We start from the raw sequence: 19,539 nt of genomic DNA, 5'->3' as shown, positions 1-19,539 counted from the left end.
GGTCTGAATGATAAGCTTGAGAGGATGAGGAAACACCTACCTGCTGAGCATCTATTTCTCCTTACACTCTATTAAGCAAAGAGAAACTTTATTGCTTTGTTTGTTTCATAAGGGAGAAACCAAAGGGCTGTAGGTGACAAATAATTCATTAAGTAGAGATAAAGCTATTTTAAATGTGAATATTTTTAACTGCTAATTAAAGTTGGAGGGGCTCAATTTATGGCACTTGGCAACTAAGACAAATGAATACAGTTGTTTTTGTTCTCTGAAGTATAAACTGCTTTCCTCACCAACTGCAGATGTTGAGGCTGGTGTCATAGTGACCAGGATGTTTTCTTTCCTTCATCTGTCTGTCTCTCTTTGCTGTTCAAGCTTTTTTTTTTTTTTTTAACTTTTTTTAAAATGTTCACTTTATTGTGTTTTCTATGGGGGGACAAGTAACCACCACTCTTGCACAATTCTGCTATCATACTGCTTTATGGATGTGCATTATTATTTTTATTTTCTTACTATTTATTCTGTGACTAGGCCTTTTCTTATGTAAGAGGACAAATTCATGTCCCAGATGACCTCACTTCTTGTCAAACAGGTGTGTCTGACTTGCAGTGTCATTTCATCTGGACAGAGGAGATGAATACAAATGGGAACTTGTTGAAAAGTAATGCAGGAGAAATGTTTTTGTCTAGCAACTGTCATTTGCCACAAACTATTCTGCAGAACAATATGTATGAATTAAAATTAGGTTGCAGTTTTTAACAGTGTGTGGGGTGGGACAGAAGTGGAAAAGATACTTTAAGAGTCTGCTCTGCTCCTTGCTGGGTGGGCAGTGTGGGTCTGTGCAGGAGCATGTTTGTGTGCTTGCATATGTAAATTTGGGCACCTGGGTATGCATCCATCTGGAATGAGCTGGGCTCACATTTTCGTAGGATCAGACAAATAAACCCATGATTGTCGTCAGTTAAATGGCTTGGCTGTCTGTTACCTAAGGCTGAAAACACAAGCTGGCTTTCTACTTCACCTGCCTTGAAATGGTGTTGGGAATGGTGCAGGACAGCTCTACTCCACTAGCGTGTCGATATGCTATGTAATACTCCCTGCATCCAGCAGTTGTGTGGATGTCATATGTCCTTACATGATCAGTTGTGCCTACAGTTACAACAACTTGTTTTGTTGTTCAGAAAGCATATTAAAAGAAAAAAAAAAAAAAGATGTAGGTTTCCCTTGGATGAGCTGCATTAAAAATAGTAGTGTCTTGACACTGGCTCTTTGGAGTAAAGAAATTATGCTGCTACTGGAGGACCTTTCTGTGCTAGGCAGTGTGCAAATACCCCACAGCAAATAGTCCTTGTGCTCAGAGGGACTTGGTGTCAGTAGACAAGGCATGCATTGGGAGAAGGAGCTCAGACCAAATAAACATGGGATGGCAGCAAGTACCTTGCCAGGAACAGGGTTATTTATTGCTTTGTTTGTTTTTTTGGGTTTTTTTTTTTCTGTTTTGTGGTGAAAGGGAGTCAGTTATTTGACAAGAGGACAGAATTGAGCTTGGGGGGAGCAGAAATAGTAAGTGAAACTTGGAGAAGCAGATGCAAGGACATGACAAGGCAGAAGGAGAAAGCCCAGTGTGATATGCTGAGCAGTTTGGGGAGAACAGAGGGCAGGAGCAGAGGGAGAGGAAGGTGTTGAGGAAGGCAGTGGACACGGCTGAAATTACAGTCGTGGCCGTGCTGGGATGAAGAGAGGGAAGGAGACCTATGTTCAGGGTGAGCTGGATGCCCTGAGATGGTCTTGAGAGCCACTAGGGTGCAGAAGGAAGAGAAAAAGAGGGTTGGCTTGAGTCTTGAGTAGAAGTGGAGTGGGGATGGACTGTTTGATCTCACACTGTGCTGGTGTCAGGTTCAGTGGGGTACTTTGCTGAAGGCAAGGTACAACTTTTTACTTTTAAATAATGATTTAGTGATCACTAAGGCTAGTGCTTAAACAAAACTCATCCCAGTAAGTGAAATCCATTATGAGAGTACATCTGCATTGATTGTCATGCTGGATCTTTATCCTCTCCCAAGTGTAGGATGGCACATTATCTCAGCTTTCTTCAGACGGATGGTTAATCCATAGTCTTTTGCTGTCTCAGCACACTGATTGGGGATGAACTTGAGACAGATGGAAAGTTGAAGTCAAGTTCTATAAGTAAAAAAGTGTACATTGGTTAACTCTGTGGAGGCCTTTAATTTTCCTTAGTGAAAAAAGCGTGCCAAATGTTAAATAGGTATATTCCCGACATCTGTGCTGTAAAAAGATGCCCAGGCAGGGGAAACCAGAACACAATGGTCTGTGTTAGGCAGTAAGACAGGTAGTGTTATCACAGCTGTCCCACTGGACTTTTAAATGTAGGGGTGATGTTTCATAATCCATCTTTTGCTGGAAATGGATTACAAAAAAAAAAAAAAGCTGACCACAGAGCCTGCACACAGGATTCTGCTGAGCTGTGGCAGAGGACTTGCATGTCTGTCTTCTGACAGAGCTTTCTGTAATTTGAGTCATTAGTAGCTGTTTGAAAGCAGGTAGGTGTGCATTCTTTTCTCATTGTGGTACTTCTGAACACTGCATATGATGTTGAGCCCTAGCGCCTTGAGTGTTTTGGTTGATGAGGTATTCTCCCCACCTTAGATGGCAAGCCAAAAATTATTCTTCCTGCATTTCAGGACCATGAAATAGTCTAGTGAAGATTTGGGTGTTTTCTTCCATTTACTTTTGGTAATGTTAGAGATGAAATAGAGGAGAACAAGCCGCCCCGGGAGGTGTGGTGACAATCGTGGTTATTTGGCATTGTGCTCTTTGTTCCAGTTGTTTGTTAAAATTTAAGTAAATAAAGAGCTAAATTTTCCCTTGAGCCAGGTTGGTATTTCAAGAGACTTTTACTGTAACTAAGAGAAGTTGCCTGAGTACTCTTGGGGGATGTTGTCAGTGTCATTACTATCCTGTAGTGAGCTGAGTAGCAGCGTAGAGGTGGTCTACAGAACCTGCTGAATATTAAATACATGCAAATGTAAGAGGTATGCATGTATATAGCAGTAAATCTGTTCTGTAAAGTATGTAGTTTTTCTCTAGGTCTTATATAAAGCTGTGAATATAAGGACTCTAAACAGTAGTGTTTTCTTCCAAGCAGATAAAATGATATTCTGTTGTACTGTTAAAGTACACTCTCAGGGGTGCTCTTGAGGAAGACAGTGTAAAATACAAAGTTGGAAAAGCTGTTATACTTCATGTTTGATTTCTGCAGATTTTCAAACCTCAGAAAATGAAGTGATGCTTCATTAAAACTAAGATTATCTAGACAATGAGTGTAAATACTTGCAATATGTTTAAATAGCATTATAACTTTTGCAGAATACAAGATTTTAAAGAAGAACTGAGTTGCCTTGTTTCTGCCATTATGAGTTATCTGTAGCATAACATTTAACACTCATAAGATGTTATACTGCATATATTTCACCCTACTGCTTCTCAGATTCATATGAGACATTTATTTTCAGCACACAAATATATATAGAAAACCTAATGCTGACTATAGTAGAATTAAAGTACTTGAGAATATTTAGGACATATGTAAGGAATAGTTTGAGGCTTGCTGGTGCTCTCGATGTAGATCATAGAATCATGGAATAGGTGGTCTGGATTTACCAGCATTAAAGATACAATTGTAAGCAAATACCACTAAAAATTGTGCCCCATAAAATAATGGCAGCTGCTGTTTTTCTTTGTGGTTGTGGATGAGCCTCACTGTGATAGGTAGAGGTTAGATTCTGACAGATTGTGCTGTTGGTCTTGTCATTTGCATTTTTGTGGGTTTTATTGGTAAAATACAGATAAGCATTTTATAGTTAGAACTGTTACCGACAGCTTGGCATGCACTCATACTTAGTGCTATCAAAATGACACTTCTGCTTATGTAAACTTACATGCTTATTACTTATGTCTCCCAAGATAATTGTTCGCTAAACAAGGCAAATGTAAACAGGAGGCTATTTTTTCATAAAGTTGCTCCTTCAGCTTCCTGTCCATCCCAAAGGTCAAATCCTTTTTTTGTGAGACCAAAAACAGCTGCTGACGCAGCGGTGACAGTGAAGAATGACAATATTATGATCTGTGGTATGGTTAAGAACTCAGAGTTAAAGGTTGTAGCAGAGAAACATCCTTTCAGCAGGTTTCTGCAAACCTTAATAAGTGGCAAAAGAAAAATGCTTTTGAAATGAGCACTCATTTAGAATGCTTATTTCTTCATAGTTTAGTCTTTAAGTACTTTTTTTCCTGCAGAGGTCTTTACCTGCTAGGGTGCATTTATATTGCTCACATTGTACAAAATACCTGAGGTATTGAATAAAGCTGTGCTACCACCAAATCTGAATAACTCAACAGTTATTAACTCAACTCAACTTCAGCCCTGGTCTTATTGCCACTGTGAGGTGGAAAGTTTTATTAATGCTGTGCAGCACACTGAAGCTTGTAAAACTCAGGTAAAGGGCTGACTGACAATGGAGTAGGAGACTCAGCCCAAGTCCTCTGATAATAATAACCTCTGATAATCTGCTCCCACCTCATCTTTCACCATTACTGCTCAAGTTGGTTCCCATCTATGAAAGGGTTTGGGGTGGAGGCCCAGGTCCCTGCAAGTGCTGTGGCCAAGGTGTAACTGTTAGACAAATTTTTGGGGGGTAGTGGTAGGAACAGTCTTGCTGGCACCACTGTGAGGACAGTGGCAGAAGAAAAAAATGAAACCACACATCAGGGGCTCTTCTGTGATGAGCTATTTTGGTCTAAAAAATTAACTCTGCTCCAGAAAATTTACTCTGTCCCAAAACCAGTACCTGAGGTCTGGCTCAGGCTTTTGAAATGGGCTGTGGAGCAGATATTTGTGCTGAGTGAGGCTCAGTGCCCATGCTGGGTTCATCCCCAGCACTCAAAGCTGTTTTAGGTTTGCTCAGAAGAGCTCTACTGATTTCCCTTCCAAGTAATCCTCTACAAACCTGGTGGAGGAGGTTGGATTTATTCATAGCCACCTGTTTGTTTGTTTATTGTGGACCTGGGGGAAGTTTATTAGACATATTAGACATCAAGTTTATTTTTTGTTTTAGCTTTTAATGCTGGATGTTCTGCAGTTCAGGATGTTTCACAGGGCAGCTTTTGTTGTGCTTTAAAAAAAGCTTTAATTACTTCTCTCTAGCTTCCCTTCCATACTTTTTGGTGGAATTTCAGTGATATTTTTCTAGTTATGCTATTAATTTATTTCTTTCATTAAAAAAGGCAGAAGGTTTCTTTAATGCATTCATTTTTGTGCTAAGAGAAGAAGGTGACATTTCATAGAATGGTTTGGGTTGGAAGGAACCTTAAAGATTATCTAGTTCCAACCCCCCCACTATGGGTAGGGATTTCACTCACTAGATCAGGTTGTTCAGGGCCCCATCCAATCTGGCCTTGAATGCTTCAGGGATCCACAACATTTCAAGGAGAATCAGGTTTTCTGGAGTAGGCTGGAAGTTGGAAGTTGAGGGACCAGGGCTGTTGGAACTAGATGATCCTTATGGTCCCTTCCAACCCAAGCCATTCTATGGTTCTATGAATTAACTGTATCAGAAAAAAAAATTTGCTTAGAGAAAGAAGTTAGGAAACTGCTTGCCTATTGCAGGAAAAGAAATGGCGTTTTCCCTTTTTTCCCCAGACCATTCTGTTATTTTTGTGTGTGTTCCTTGTTCCAAGCAGTCAGTTGAATTTCACAATACTTAAACTGATATTTAAGAGTTAAATGTTGACAACTAGCAAACCTTTTAAAGTAGTAACCCAGCTAATGGTACAGCTGCCACAATGAGATGTGCTGCTAAAGCTAGAAAAGCTCAAAAAGGAAAGAAGTTGGTAATTCTCAGTGGAGGGTAGCAATGGCAGGTAAAACATTGTCAGTTAAAACATATTTTATCATGATTACCACAGAACTCATTATTATGATTAAAGATGTACTAGCCATGACATGCCAGCTACATGCTGGTAGCAGAAAATACCTGCTGTTTGTAGGTTATTATCAACCTCCTTTGAAGAAAATCAGTCTTTCTTTAAATTTGCAATGCAATGAAACCCCAGGCATTTCTTTGTATCTTTAATTTAAGCATGCTTTTCAAACACAGACACACAGCTGCAGTGAGCAACAAAATGGGTTTGTCATGTTTTGTGGCATCCCACTAAACAAAAAGGGATTTTTTGCAAGTATCTGTGTTAACATTTTGGGATTGTCTGATGAAATCCTGATCCATCTATCTATCTATATGAATGAAACAGAAGAAACTAGAAACTTTGTTAACAGTGCTTAACAGAGTACTGTGCCTTATTTTGAAACCATAATTATAATTATAATTTTTAATGTTACATTGTACCGTAAATAGCATCAGGGGAAATTTCTACCATGAAAAAAAATCACTAACTCTACTGAAGTCATTGATTTTAAACTGTGGTTTGCCTATCATAGAGTCTGATGGAAAAAAAAGACAAAAATGCAAGTATAAAATACAAGTTCAGATATAACTAAGTCCATTTCAGAAAGAGTTTATTCTAAGTGTTTGCAGCAGTTATTTTTTCATGCAGAAATCTGTGTTAAGCATCAGATTCAATAAGCTGAAGTTACTTGGTGAGATAGATGCTGTGCAAATATTAAACTGCCTGCTTTGTCAGTGAACCCGTGGATGTGTCATTCCTCCTATCTTTATTATTTTTTAAATAATTCAGCACATGTGCACTATTAGCACTGTAATGTGAACACTCCCATGCTGAGGATTTTATTTTGCCTGAGAAGAAAATGAGCTTTGTCTCGCAAAAGGTTGTTGATATCTTGCCTTTTATGACGCGCTATTGTCTCCTGATGAAAGCGTCTCAGTAACTAGGTGGTAGTAAGCCTAAATATTATAGGGAGAGAAAGCTCTTCCATTTGCAGTTGTGTATTTGTAAACTTACTGGTTTTACTAACTACAGAAACTCAAAGACCGGCTAGTCATGTCTTAAGGGGTCAGTCTATGCCTGTGGCTTAGCAGCATTAAATCACAATTTCTATTTCTCTTTTCAGCATGACTTATTTAATTTTTTTTTTAGAATTTGATCCTTTTTGTATCCTTGTTTTTTTTCTTATCAACTGATGTAAATTCAGCTTTCTATCTCCACTTTTTTTTCCCTATGCCTCTCACTGTTGCAACTTACCTTGGATGGCAGGTTATTGGTTACTGCCTACGGGAGCCTTTTCCATGAGCTAATTTAGCTGTCAGTCTGAAATTGGTAAAAAGGATGAAAGATGGATCATAGGCCTGGGGCATGCCTAGACCAATATCTAGCATATCCCTATCTGGAAGTACGCTTATTAAAACAGATTTGAAAAATATTTTTTCCCAATCTTGCTCTGCCATCTTTTCATCCAGCTAAGAAAAACATTTTCACAGTGACACTACTGATTCTTTGGCAGCTCTCTTTTTTTTTGAAAGGAGAAAACAGTATTTAGATACAAGATCAATAGAAAAACAAATAGACTATTATATTCCCTAGAGAAACCCCTAGAGAGAAGACAGATGTGCAGAAATTTAATATTCTTGTAGGCAAAAATCACAAACATGGGGGTTCTGCTCAGCTGAAATGAGCTGTGGTAAATGTGTATGAAATAAACATTTAAAAAGGAGTAATAAAAAAAGGAACGCTTTCGGGCTAGGCTGAGGTGCTGTGTTTGAATTTGTGACCCCTTCAAAAAGTAATTTTGCACCTACAAATAGTGCTTACCTTAATATTATATGGTTCAGGCATAACTTCATATAGTGAGTGAAAGGAAGGCTTCTCTCCATCTGCCCTTTTAAGACATACTCATCCATTCACAAAGTTCATACAGAGAACTGTGTCTTTAATGTTGCCTCCATTTTTTAATGAAGATAATTATATTCTTCTGCCTGATCTTGAGCCTGTTGTTACTAGGATTAGGTACGTGCTTTGGTTTCTTTTCCAGAATAATTTGCAAATTAAACTAATCAAAATATAACTGTAATTTTCAATAACAAATTAAGTGTCTGTCCACTTTCTGTCCTTACAAGTCCAATCCTGTTGTTGTAGCTACTCAATGAAAGGAGTAAACTTAAACTTTCTGTATCTGCTTTGTCAGGCTTCTTCCTGGAGCTCCTGCACTAAACATCTAACCAGGATGATAAAGGGTTTCCCTCCTATTGGAGAGGCTGCAGGATGAGTCTTAAAGAAACAAGGTAATTGGCTGATGTCACACTTCAGTTGATGTTCTTGCACCTTACCACAAGTTTGCTCGGAGGATTACACATCCAGTTTTTTTGAAAAACACAGATTTTCCTCCCATCCAGTCGGTTTTCCCAATCACATTTGTGTCAAGGTCACCATTCTCTTCTTCCACTTTGAGTTTGCCTAACACTGAAAACTAGGTGTGGATCAATAGACCTCACGTTTAATTTTAGACACACAAATACCATCACGGAGCTGTGAAAGCAGTGTTAGTTTCTATTCTTTATATTTAGCACATATCAGAAGCAGCTACAAGCTTCTGCCAGCTTGGACCTCGTTTGGGTTTGACTAGATTTTCTACATGCAAAATTCTATACTGCCCTTTCCCTTAAGGAACATATTTTCCAAAGTACAAGATACAACAGGTGTGTGTGTGTCTCAAATGATACAGGGATGGAGAAGTACGTGAGGAAGGGAGAAACTCAGCAGTAGTACATGTAGTTCTTAAGCTACTTTTAAGTATGTTAAATCGTACCTATTAGTGATCTCTTCTTCAAAACAGCATAATTTTACCTCTACCAACAGCTTTGTGTAATTTAGACATAAAATTGTTTTAAAGGGAGTGGATGTGCATGGTATATCATCTTAAAAGTTGAAACATAAGCATTTTTGTTTGCATTTTTCACTTTCTATCTCATGATTCCTTGAAAATTTGAAATCTACTTACTTACTGGACATTTTTAACCTAAGTGGAGTCTGTACTTGTGCACCTCTTAAATTGTCATTGTGGATTGTCATTTATGAGTGGCTGTGACTCTTGATTGTGGAATTCCTTAATGGAATTCTTGTGTGCTTTTGTGTATTTTGGCAAATGTCTCTTTTATTAGTGTGGAAATACATAGGAAGAGAGGTTTTGTAACGTGGACGTGTGGATCATGAACCTGTGGACACCAAATTTTGTTATTCTTATGTGAAGATAGTCTTGCCAGGAAAATGATGTAGGTTTCCAGAAGGACAATTTGTGTTAACACTAGAAGAGTAGCTTTAAAAAAATTCTTGTGTGAACATCTTTTTCTTCTTCTCGAGATTCAGAAATCTGCAAGAAAATCTAAGGATGAATGGTGATTTTTTTTTTCTCATGCTCACAAGTGTTAAGCAATGCATGACTGCAAGCATGGGAATCGGATGGAAAAGTTATGATCAGATAAGAAAACTGAGAAGGTCTGTCCAGAATGAACACACTTAGGAGACAAAAAAAAAAATCATGTATGTACTAATTGGTCCTGCTTTTGTAGAAACTGATCTTCTGCAGTTTTATTTGGTTGTTGAAGGATGTAGACTTTCATTATTAGGTGTTTTGAATTAGGTGGTATAGAGCCAGCAGGAGAGCTGGGGTTAGAGCTCCAGACATCACATCAATTCTGCACTCTTATTTGCCACCATAAAGAAAAAAACCAAACCAAACCAAAAAAAAACCCAGGAAAAAAAGCTTCTTTAGTCAATAACTAATACTGTTGTTATGCATGTTACAAACCTGCAAGTCACTAGGCACACTTAACTGTTCTGGATTTTTAGTGGGAATTTCTCACCGGCCCTTGAGGTCCATGTTTCTCACACAGCTTTACTTAGGCAGGATGTTTACAGACTGTGTTATACTTCCCTTTCTGTGCACCGTCCCTTTGAGCTGCTTCTGTGAGAGGTACCAGCACTATGGATTCTATGTGGCAGTGCTGCAAAGAGAGGAATAACTTGAGCTGGAATAATTTGAAGACTGAAGAAAATAGTGAGAGAAGGACCAAAAAACCCTTCAAATGGTATAGGTAACAAAGCTCTGGAGAAGACTGCTGTAGGAGCTTATGAACTTCCCATCACTAGAAGTATTTAAAAACATGTCTGTCAGGAACAATACTGATGTAGTTTATCCTGTCCTGGGATGAGATGACCTCTTGCAGTCCAGTCTCACCCTTCTGCATGGTGTTGTGTTAAGCTCTCTGATACGTTGTGTGTTGCATGAGTAACCTGGAACATCTGCCTCTCCATAGGCATCTGCCCTCCCCGTCTCCCAGCACACACAATAAGGATCCCACCACAGTGTTTTTCTGGATTTTTCAGGAATTCTGCCTTGGAAAGCTCTTTTCATGTGAAGAAGGAGTGGTATGGCAGACAGACTCTGACATTGCTTTCTGTCTGGCAGTCATGGGGCTGGGTGTCTTGGGAGTCTCTGTTTCTGCATGGCCCATAGGAATCCTTCAACCCATAGTGGATGGTGCCTGTACACCATTCTGGATGCATGGGGCCTCTTTGAAGAGAGCTTTGCAGAGAAAACAGGAGCTTGTGTGTGCATTGATGTAGGTCTGGACATCTTGTGCCTTTGTGGCACTTGGGGACATGATTTAGTGTCGGGCTTGGCAGTGCTTGGCAGTGATGGACCCAATGACATTAAAGGTCTTTTCCAACCTATGTGATTCTGTTCTACAGTTCTGTATTTCATGTGTGACCCTGCCCGGTCAGAGGTGCAGAATCTCCATCCTTATCCAAACTTGGGGTGCTGATGCCTGCTGCAAGCTGGAGGACTGTAGCGCAAGGAAGGACTGGGGAAAATGTGGTGTAGGACAGACAAGGTTTGTCTCTTAGGAATGTGAAGTCATCCTAAAGGCTCTTGGCTGCACAGCTTTAGTCAGAGTTGTAAAAAATTAATTTTTCACTTGCTGAAAATTACTGAGCACTTTCCGCAAGCATCTGTTTCTTCAGAGAGAGACAAAGTCTATGTGAAAAATGTTCTGCAGTGAAGACTGGGTGCAAATACCAACTAATTTTTTGGCTGGAGCTTACTTTCATTTTGACTGGTTTTGACTATATTCTTTGGCTTTCCAAAAAGTGCTGTGTATAAAAAAATGGAATTTTAAATGTTTGAAAAAAAAGGGGGCCCAACCCCCTGCAGATAATTCACGTTGTCCAGAAGGGAAGAGACATGTGAGGAGCGATGCTAACAGTCTTTTGTCTCCGTGTCCCCTAGTGTTTTTTTCTACTGTCTTGTTTGAAAGCAGATTGTGTGTGAAGGGTATTTAAAAATATCCAAACTGATCAGAATCATCTATGGCATGGAGGCAGAAATAGCCGGGAAAACAAACAGACCGGAGATGAAATATGGATGAGATAGACATACCAGTGTTTCATGAAAGAGAGAGCTTAAAACCAAAAGCCAAGAAACACAAATACAGGGAGTTAAAGTACAGATACTTTATGATTCACGTTACTGTCTTCAATTAACTATGATATAGAATTGCGCAATTTTTTCCTTTCAAAAGAGAAATCCATCTCCTTGCTTATTTTTCCACTTGCTGCTTTCTGTTTAAGTTAATTCAGCAGTAATTGGATACACTGTGTCTAATTCTTAATAAATCAACGGAACTTTATAGTGATATTGACAGGGGCTTTGCTTGCCCCATTGTTTCTATCAAGAGTTTTATTCTGCTTCAAAACAATTTGCTGTGAACGCCCTTGTTTGTTTGCCACGCTAGGCTTTGTTCTGGCTGAAAACTTTGATTTATAACTGTATATAATTGATGGCTGTGGGGTAGGTGGACTATAGCTATTGCTCCTCCTCTTTTAATCTAGCTTTGCGTAGAAATCCATGTAGTGGAGCATTCTCAAGGGAACCAGGCTGGGAAATTCTCTGTATACCCAATGGGAGGCCATTAATCATAGTGAAGAGTCTCTTACTGGCTGCAAGCATGTTTGTGAAAGTCAGGAAAACAAAAGTGGACCACCTCAAAATGACTGATCAGGAGAATAGATGTTAAAGCTGATGTATTCATTGTGATACATCAAAAAAAAAAAAAAAAGGAATAGTTTATGCATTGAAGTGTATTTATTCAAATAAGTTTGACACATTTAAAGATATTTTTTACACTAGTAAATAACTATAATTGTAGATGTTAGAGATCAGAATCCTAGGAAAATGAAATAAAAGTTTCGATGATTGCTGCTGTGGATCTGAGAGAAACTTTGAAAGCACCAGATAAGAAATGCCCAAAGCATTTGCTGAATGTGTCAGAGCTGAGCTGGCTAAAGAAATGCGCTAAAAACTCTAAAATGTCAGGTAAGACTTTGATGAATATTTGTCACAAAAATGTCTCTTCCAGAACTACCAAAAGAACCCCCTAAAATTTAAAAAGAAATTAGAATGTACAGTTTTTTGGGAATAGTTTCTTTCCTGCAGCTGCGCATTCTGGCTGTGGTCCAGTGCAGGTGAGGGAGCACCTGAGAGCACCTGCAAGCTCTCAGAGGTGGCACTCACCTGAGTACTGTGAAGCCCAAACCCCCATGTTTTCAGGACTGGGGTCTCAGTGCTTCTGCAGGTCCTGCTGTCTTCTCGTATCCTTCACAAAAATGTTCTGCTCAGATGCAAACCTGATGGGTTCCAGTTGTGACTGCTCCGCAAGTATTTGTACGACAAAGTAATTGTGCTCGAGTTTGAGTATAACCAAGTTGGATATGGAGCTACAGGAGGTATTTTTGTGATTAAAAATTTCTGCCCAGCAGGGAGAAATCAAGGAAGTAAAGAGGCTCAAATGCAGTTTTTTAACACTGACAGTCTGGACTTTTCCCCATATAAATAGCCATAAACTATAGGAAGAGAGATATCGTAATATGACATAACAACATTATTTACTAGACAAACAGTTGGGTTTTTTTTTTTACTTTAGAGGCTAAATTTAATGCAGTCAAAGATAATGCTACTGTTTGTGTTCTCATGAAGCTGTGGTAGAGCAGCACACTTAAATCAGTTTATTTACCTCACAGAAGTCTTCAATGAATCTTCCTACCAATTCCTAACGATTTCAGCCTATGTACTTTAAAAGAGTTACTAAAATTAATAAATAATTTCCTTGAATAAGGCTTAAATGTGAAAATGGAAATAGCGCTTTCCATAAATTATAATACATTGTTTCAATAATCTGATAAAGTAAGATGGAAACATTTTCTCCAGACATTGGTACAGTAAAAGCTAAAACTTATCCTGACAAAATAGTTACAAAGTTTAAAATGGCATAGCAAGCAGTAAATGAAGTCTTAATACAAAATGTGGAAGAATCAGTGTTCATTCTGAAGCACTAAGTATATTTTTTTTCTTAGTTTAAACTAAATTTATGGCATTGGGGAATAGGAGTAAGATGCTAACTTACATCTGGTAAGTTTTTAAGATCAAGGGCAAAAACCCTAACTTTCCTGTGATTAAGAGAAATAAAAACTCACCTTAGTCTGTCTTTTTTCCTATTTATGGGAAGGGATTCATTTCAGATACATGTTTTGCCATTTCCAGTATTTGTGTCCCATTTTTATTCAATACTGCTTTATATATTATCATGACTTAATTTCTTTTTTCTCATACTAAGTTGAAATGAAAATACAGTCTGTGTCCCAAAGATGTATATTCATGCTTTACACAAAGCACATGTTAAGCTGTGGTTATTTCAAGTTAAGCATATCCTTAAGTTGCTCTCAGCAAAGATGACTTCTCTGAGCTGTAGCTTACACCCTTTATTAAATTGCAGCCTAGTCAAGCTAGTGCTGTGTCCTATTTTAGTGGTGTTCCACACGTGGGTGTAATGCTGCCGCTAATCTTAAATCCCTTTTAATTACTGCCTCTTCACTTGTTTTCTTGTTTCCTGGCATGGTGGAAGTCCAACTGGAATGAAGTCCAGGCTTAAGTGTTCATCTCAACTATTCATCTTAGCTTTCCCTATTGTTATGCTTATGCAGAGTTTTATGAGACTCATGGGATCAAATGCATTCTCTTAGTTTTACAAAAAATGAATAGCTTTTGTACATTCTTAGCATTTAAAGTAAACACAGCGAGTTTTTAAAGTGCTCTTTTTTTCCCAACATCTAAAATATGGTCATATATTCTAAGCATAAATCATAATTTCATTATCAACAGAGAGAGGTCCAACGGAATATATATGTATAGTTGAATGATATAAGTGGCATTTCTGTGTAAAATGTATTCCTTTGCCCAAGTAAACACTTCATAACAACATGAGTGAAAAGGTGTATTTAAAAATGAAGGCTTAAAGCATGTTACTTATGAGTTATACGGAATGCAGTTTTTGTAAAATATGAAGCTCACTGGATATGATCCAAACCAGCTGAACTATGTTAAAAGGTATAATAAACAGTCATAGCTTTGCATGCAGTTATTTAATTGGCAAATAGATTTTTCTATCACTGTCACTGGCAATAGCAGCCATTTGATACCAGGGCTTGGATTAAATGTTTCATCAGTAGTGCCTATTTAAGGATCTTTATGGAACAACAAGTTAGTCCCCTGGGCAAGCCCATGTCAACTGCAATAAAGAGATCCACACAAGTGAACGAGATGTATTTTTGCAGGATTTACAGGAAGGCTACGATTCGCTTTTCTGTCTGGATGCTTTGAAGGCTGCTTCCCATTTTATTTAACAACAGTGTCTGCTGGTGGCAAATATTGAACACCGAACATTGCACATCCAAAGGATTTTTATAATTTTCTTGCGGAAACGGATTTGTAAATGGTTGTCATCTTTCTGGAAATAGGTGAGTCTCTAATAAAAGCAGATATTGCAGGATTTCAGTAGTTTTAATTTTCTGGTAAATATTCTGCATCTAGACTAAACCTACAGATACTTCAAGTATCTGCCGTGTTTTAGTCTCTCTCATTCAGAACAAAAAGTCAGAACCCCCTGAACACTTCTCTCACCCTTTTGATAAAGGGAAAACGTAATGTCTGTGGATTTCAAGATTGCTTGATGTTATTTAGTCCACTGTCCTGCTCCCAGGGTGCTCATAAGATCTGTGCATGTAGTTAGTGCTTGCTGCAATGTTTTATAATTGGTTCGTATAATATGTACATTTGTCATTTTATAGCACTTTAGTTGAATTTAGAAGCTTTTTTAAAGTTAATTTTGAATATGTATCTGTGCTTGTCATGGAGCCTCAGTCAGTTCTTCTTGGCAGCTAGATTAATTTTTCCCTGGTTGATTTTAATTTCAGGATTTTGTTTAATATTTTTCATCCTGAAATTCTTTAAGAACAGGCAAAAATACATGATATGGCTGAAACCGATTGCATCTAATGTTCGTTTTCATGTCCGTGTAACCGTGCTGGGTATAAATTTAAGTCTCAGCTGTTCATTGGCATCTTTTTCATCTGAACTGGTGATACTGCATCTAACCTCCTTAGCTAGGTTACTGCTTTCTGAGGTTGAAAAGTGGAGAGCAAATGCCTCTGAGGTTGAATTAAATGAGCCGTTTGCAACAGATTCAAACTCTGTTGAATAAGCATCTTTCAGGCTCACTTGAAACAATTCAAACTTTTGTTTACTGACTCTTTACTGGTGTGAAGCAGAACTTATACTACTATTACTTCAAGAATTGATTCTGGGCTTCTGGTGAGAGTAGGAGTCATCCCATTACACGCACTTGGCAGTTTGTGTTCTCAAGAGGGTTTTTATATATATATATATATATATTTATATATATACACACACGTATACTATTTATATCTCTATGCATATCAATTATATATATGTATCCATATATATTTATAAGTATTTGTATTTATAAGCTTATGTAATTGGTATATTTTTAATATATATATAATAGTTAGTAGGTGTTTTTCTTTTTACTTGAATATGCTTTCTGAACAAGACTTACCATTGTGTTTTTATCATACATAGGGAAACAAAAATTCCTAACCGTACAAGGGCTCTTTTACACCAGCTGGTAGTGCAGAAATGCTTCTAAATAGTAGTACAGTATTTTACACCCACCATAATGTCTTCACAGTCATGTAAATGTAAAAGGGCATAAGTTTAATGTGCACTTAAGAGTTGTAACTGTGCAAATTTCTCTATGCAAAATGGGAAGGGGAAGCAAGGGAGCAGGTGCATCGCTCAGTCAGCCCTTTTTTCCTTTTTTCTCCTTAGTCCCTGTTGTTTCCTGTAGCCTCCTGAAGAGCTACCAGCCAGTGTTAACTTAGATCTTGTTTGTGGGTTATATAGTCGTGAATTTAGATGATTAACATAGGGCTGCTCTCATTTCATGGCTTGCCTCATATGTGGTTTTTTCCTGGGCTGATATAAATAGTGGGTATTTTTATGCTAGAAACAGTGTCCAAGAGATATGCCTTCCTGTCCCACTTAGGTCTGTCCTGTTTGTAGTTGTATTAAAGAGTGAGTGTTGGGTTTTGTCTAGAAGAGTGAAATCTTTTCACACCTGCAATATTATCAGTATTTAAAAAAAAAAAAGAAAAAAGAAAAAATTTCTGGTTTGAGCCCAAAGTAAAGTCCCTTCTACGTTTTACAGTAGCTTCAAAATGGAAAGGTCTCTTCACTCTGCTTTTTTTGCATTGTTATTAAGGAATAGCATCCTGTAAAACTATGAAAAACCTACTGGTCTGTCCTTGAAAGCAAGACCTCAAGACTGTCCTCCTGAAGGACTCGGAGGGAATCGTCTAACTAATCAGCTATTGACTGGACAGCAGCTGGAGATTGCTTAGTTTATTGATAAATCATCAAACAAGTAGATGGAAGAAAATGTTAGTGACTAATCTGTGTGTCTCTGTGTACTTAAAATCTTGAATTGTCTTCTGCCCTTGTGGTTGTGTGTGCTCACTCAAGGTGGCAAGATTTTTGTGGCAACAAACGTATTTCTAGAGCCAAGCCATTTGAGGATGTGACCATCTCTGAATAATTTGCATTGCTGTTGCAGAAAAAAATAATACCATGTCATCATCACTGAATAAATCTGTCCTGTTCCATTGCTCCTCACCAGGAGCACACATCCATAGGTTTCTGTGCTCTCTCCCCTGTATGTTGCTTGTGCCCTCCTCTGTGGCTCGAGGAGGCAAAAGATGTGTATCAATTTGCATGATAGTTCAGCCTTGTAACCTGGAGTGCAGTGGCTGCTAATGTGTTTTTTGGGTAGGTTTTTCTGCTTGTACAGATTAATGACCCGATTCGGAAGCCATTCTACATGCTGGACTCCTGCTGATTTCTGTTTGTGCAGAACTGCAAGGGAAGCTAACTTTGAGCATATATCCTGGCATAATTTCTTCAGGGTCCAGTCCTGGTGCCCAGCCAGAGTTGAAATAATAATAAACTGGCCTTCGCGCTTTCATCCTTCTTTCTCTCCTCTTGAGGCAGAGATTTTTCCTGTCTGCTGAAGGAGGTGCACTCTGAGTACTGTGGGCATGGATAGAGGTTCTGGGGACCTCTGGTGCTCCTCCAGGCACATCTTCAAGCTGCCACAGAGCACACAGTTTGGAGACAAAAATGAGTATTTGCTTCTCCCTAAGTTGCCATGCCGTGAGAGTGGCTGCAGTATTTTGAGGAAAAGTTGAGCATTTCCCCAATGCATTTATTGCACCTTTAATCTGCACCTTCAGAACACTGTAGGTTTTCCTGAAGTTCAACGATGGAAGAGTCTGTTCCCCTTGTGCAGGCCTACGTTTTCCATGCAGCCAATGGCTGGCCTTGTATGGACTCTTAGCTCTCAGGGGAGCAGGCGTGTGATGGGTCGGTCTGGCTAAAGGAATAATGGTTTTTGCCTCTAGGTGATCCAAGAGTAGCTGTGCATGTTATCACTCTGTCAGTATCTAGAGGGCTTCACCACCTGACCCCTCCCCAGCTGTGGATATGCATCTCCAAGCTGCTTACTGCTTTGTGACTGAACTATGAGTTTTCCTTTTAGAAATTGTGTATTTCTGTCTCCTAGAAATAGTAATAATCCTGAAAACCCAGAGAAACCTAGTTTCCTAAGAATTTAAAGATCCTATTTCTATCCATGTTGAACAGCAGTATACTTGAACCTAAATCTTTCCTGGCTTCTTGACAATACACTTTGAAGGAGCAATTCTTCCTTGCAGAAGGCAGTTGTTCAAAGGACCTTGGAGATTTGTAATGCTAGAAGTAGCCAAGGAGAGGATGGATTAGTAGGTAGAGTGCAGGTGCATGGTAAATGCAATTTATCACATGGATGCCACCCTCAGGTATGTGGGTGGATGAGTTGAGAGATACCTACCTAAAGCTTTAACTTGCTCAGTGAACACTTAATTCAGAGGATTTTCAGTTTTCTCTGCTTCTAACAGCATTCTGCAGTCGTAGTTTCACAGGATTAGGTATTCTTGAATAGGTTTTCCGTTGTGTTAGGTGTAGGCATATTGCTCTGCAGAATCACTCAAGCATGGATGCCCTTTTTTTTCCATCTAGTTGTTTCAACAACATGTCTGTTGTGACCACTGAGAGATTATCACTGCCTGGTAGATAGTATTGTGTCTTCTTGTGGGGGATTTCATCTCTAGGTTTCCTGCACACATTTATGGGGAAGACTTCTATTGTGAAAATCCTTGTGTGTCTCCATCATCTCTTTTTCCCGCAGCACCGGACACTTAGATTCTGATTTTAAATGTATATTAGTGTGGCACTGTTGAGATATCAGTGGATTTATGTGATGAAATCCTTAAGACCAAGTTGTCTGATTTTGTAACTTGCATTTGGCTTGTACTGTCTCCCAAGAATATCTATTTGCGTTTTCGTCAGAGACTTCAGAGGCAGTATCTTTTCAGATATGAAAAGTAACAGCAATAAACTACATTAGCAAATCCTCCTACAAGCTTCTTCTGTTTCCTCAAACTTCATGCTTAATAGTTGCTGGTAAATATTCTCTCTTTTCATCAAAGTAGCTTGTAAAGATCAATGATTTTAAAGAATTCATGCTAAAACTGCACAGATCTGCTTAGTTATAGCTGCTAATTGACTGCAATATGAGAATAAAAAGAGGATGCATAAATCTGAAAACGCTGCAAAAAGTCGATAGGAAAGTGACTGTGATTTTGAAATGACGCTGTGTCTTTTTTGGTCATGGGTGGGTGAGACCGGATTCATTTAATGCCAATAGCAAAGCGTCATTGTCTTCAACTGGTCTGAGATTTTGCTGTAATGGGTGTGGTGAGAGACATTTGACATTTTCACTTTGATACCTGAAACCACCACAAAAAAAAAAGTAAAATACTGGGGTTTCTTTTTCTGTTACCACGTAGACTGTACCTCTGTTTTTTTCCAAAGTTCAGCTCGTCCCTCACAGCTGAGCTGAAAAATCAAATACCAAATCTGATACACTCGCATTCCATGTGGAAAAGAAAGCCTGGATTTGGAGTCAGTCCTACCTCTGAATAAATAGACCCTGCTTTTTCAAACAAACCTATGCTGATTAATAATGCACTGCTGTACTGTGCCAAAGT

General features: G+C 38.6%; 1 protein-coding gene across 10 annotated transcripts in view; it reads left to right on the top strand.

The window, feature by feature from the left end:
* RARB (retinoic acid receptor beta) overlaps positions 1-19,539 on the top strand; it is a 323,955-nt gene that overhangs the window by 83,011 nt on the left and 221,405 nt on the right. For 2 of the 10 annotated variants that reach the window (XM_039548239.1, XM_039548237.1), the window contains exon 3: positions 8,171-8,267. The exons of 7 other annotated variants lie outside the window; for them this stretch is intronic. The gene's annotated coding sequence lies outside the window, so the exon portion shown is untranslated. Of the gene's footprint in view, positions 1-8,170; positions 8,268-14,652; positions 14,836-19,539 lie in introns of those variants that run through there. One more of the 10 variants, XM_010398937.3, reaches the window with a different exon arrangement.

Source organism: Corvus cornix, chromosome 2 (assembly GCF_000738735.6).
Source record: "Corvus cornix cornix isolate S_Up_H32 chromosome 2, ASM73873v5, whole genome shotgun sequence".
In the NCBI taxonomy this organism is placed as follows: Eukaryota; Metazoa; Chordata; class Aves; order Passeriformes; family Corvidae; genus Corvus; species Corvus cornix.
The sequence above is the reverse complement of the archived record's forward strand: the minus strand, read 5'-3'. Positions and strand labels throughout refer to the sequence as shown.